Below are 2,900 nucleotides of genomic sequence, written 5' to 3'. Positions count from 1 at the left end.
TATACCAAGTGTGATTTGCAGAACTCCCCCAGCCCTATCCCCAAGGGAGATGGAATTGGCCGGAAGTTGCTGGCTCCTTTGCCCCCAGTGCACCCCCAGACAGCAAGGCTGATGTGCAGTGGGCAGTGGGAAGGTGTGGGGGGACACTTGCCTTGTCCGTTCCTGGAGTTGGGGGCTAGGCTGATGACCACCTCCTCCTTCCTGCCTATTTGGGGGAGATACTCAGCCAACAGCAAGGTCTAAGTTTTTACTGTAGGTCAGACCTTTCGCCCTTGTCAGAAGACATCTCCTTAGCCCCTTTCTCTGTCTCAAGAGGGCACAACGACTGGCTCGTTCTCCCACCTGAAGTTTTTTCATCGTCCCTTCATGCATCTGATAGAGGTTTTTCTCCCAGTTAGAAGATAACTGAGTTAGTAGAGGAGATGCTTCAGTCTTATCATCTATGTGTGCCTCACCATAAATGAGTCTACCAGATCCGCTCTTAGGAGGACATTGCATTGGAAGAGCCTCTGGGGTCATATAAGGCTAATCCCCTTAGGGGGAAACTGAGTCCAGAGAGGGGCGTAACCTAGGTGATGCAGTTGCACAGCTGGTAGAACCCAGTCTCCGGGTTGCGCTTCCTCTGTTGGGCTTCCTGGTCTTATTTTGGAGAGTCGGTTTGGACAAGGAGAAGGCCAGGGCAGGTTGCTGAGTGCCGCCGTGACTGTGCTAGAGGTCAAGTGCTTTCCCCACGTGGGCCCAGCGGTGTTCTGAGTGCAGTCACAGTGGTTGCTGGTTTCCAGGGCTGGCAGCACTTCCCCCAGCCTGATGGCTCTCAGCGGCCAGGGCCAGGGCTCAAATCCAGGTCAGACCCAGGTGGCCTGGGCTCTTCTCAGCTTTCAGGGCTGATGGACTCCAGCTCTCCTTCTTTCTGAGCAGTTTCACAGTTTCATTTTCCATCCCCGAGGCCACATGTGGGCAGTTAGCACAGAAACCGGCTGCTTCCCTGATCTGCTTGGCTCTCCCAGTCCCTAAATAGGAATCTGTGAGTGTGTGCAGAGGGGTGGGTGATGGGGGGGTGGTGATGCTGACAGTGACCCACATGGGTGTCCAACCTTGGAAACTGGGCCCTATGCTGGTAGAGGTCTTGGAGCAGGGACAAGGTGGGCACTGCAGCTATGTCAGGGAAATAGCCTGGGGATAGGGCTGCCTGGGTGCCACTCCTCATAGGATGCCTGAACTGGAAGGGGCCCTAGTGGTCAGGGAGTCCAGTCCCCTGTCTGACGCTTGAATCCCTTTGCCAACTCTCTTGCCAGGCCATGTGCAATCCTCAAGGGAAACTGCAGTGCAGCCCAGCCTGGGGAGGAAGGACTCGGGACCCTGGAGACTCTCTGTCTATGCATCTTGCCCTGGAGTGAACTCAGGATGGGATGTTTGTTCAAATTAGGACCTAATTGGGTTATGGTATCAGGTTTAAGCCCTGAGACTTCCTTTCCCCTATCCTCATCCGACAGCATACCTAATTGGCTATTAGTGATATTAAAGAGACTCTTCCTACTACCCCTTTTCTTGTCCCTCCAGCATCTCCTGAGTGCCTGCAAAGGAAGGGCCAGGAAAACAGAGGGCTATGCTTACACACATATTTTTTGAATCTTCTTTTCTCATTGAGGGTGGGAGGGTAGGTCACCAGGGAGAGATGCTGTGAGGGAAGTTGAGGACAACCTTTCCTGCCAAGAGGTGGGTGTCAGCTGCAGCACAGACAGCCAGGTGACCAGAACGCCAGGGAGGGAGGGGCTTCCAGAGCCATCTCTCTAACTCAAGCCCTTTTCCTTACAAATGAGAAAACCAGGCCAAGGAGGGGGAGAGGCGTCCCTGGGGTCCCAAGGTGAACCCGAGGTTCGGCTGGATGGGATCTAGCCAGGGCTATTGGTTGAGCGTGGATACTTGCCCACACGTCACACTGGGAACAGGGACAAGGGAAGTCACCCCTCTCCTTCTGCTGTTATTAGGTGAGAGTCCCTGTCTAGGTAAGACAGTTTCAAGGGACTCAGAGGAGGCCACCTGCAGTGAGACTGTAGGATCTTGGAAGCATCTTCTCCCACTTTCTGAATCAGAAGAACTTTCCCTCCGGGCTTCTTAATGCCTAGGTTTCTACCATTTGAATGTTATTTATTTAGCTTTTGTTGTTCTTTAAAAAGAAGCACATGGGTGTGCATGAACTGATCAGGTACCTTCCTGAGCTTTTAGACTGGGGATGAGCAGGAGGGAAGGGTGAGAGGGAAGCCTGGGGAAAGGTGCAGAAAGGGAAACTGAGGCTGGTGACCAGGGCTGGTCTTCATTTTCCAATGTTCTCTGGCTACTGGGCCCAGCTGGGGTGGGCTGGCTGGGCGGAGGTGTGGGGGAGGTGAGTGTGTAGATTTGAGGGTCCTGTCAGAGGGTGTTTGCTGTTACCTTGTCCTGGCCAACTGCAGTGGAATGACTAGCACAGATGTATTGGTTTCAGGGATTGATTGGACCTCCCACGTGCAGCCTCCTCGAAGAGTCCACTTTCTCTGCAGGACTCCTCCTTCAGCCTTTCCCGTGTGATTAACTCCCTGGACAGCCCGCCTCCCACGCTCTGCTGCCTGTAGCATGATGGAACTCTCCACCACCAGGGTGTGCTGTGTCCCCTAACTGACTATCAGGTCTTGGCAAAAAGTGAGGCAGGCAGCGGTGTCAGGAACTCTCCTGCTCACTGAGATGCCTCCATTGTCACCTGCATGCTGCCTCTGCAAAGGTAGCCAGAGGCAGGTAGGTGGTGCCACAGCCAGGCTACAGGAGGAGAGAAGAAGTTCTCCCAGCACCTCCTGGCTCCCCATGCAGTCACGAAGGCTGACTGCACACGGTGGGGAGCAGAGTGCCCCACATGTGTGGGTTCAGCC

The sequence above is a fragment of the Microcebus murinus genome, chromosome 4 (genome assembly GCF_040939455.1).
Source record: "Microcebus murinus isolate Inina chromosome 4, M.murinus_Inina_mat1.0, whole genome shotgun sequence".
In the NCBI taxonomy this organism is placed as follows: domain Eukaryota; kingdom Metazoa; phylum Chordata; class Mammalia; order Primates; family Cheirogaleidae; genus Microcebus; species Microcebus murinus.
The sequence above is the reverse complement of the archived record's forward strand: the minus strand, read 5'-3'. Positions refer to the sequence as shown.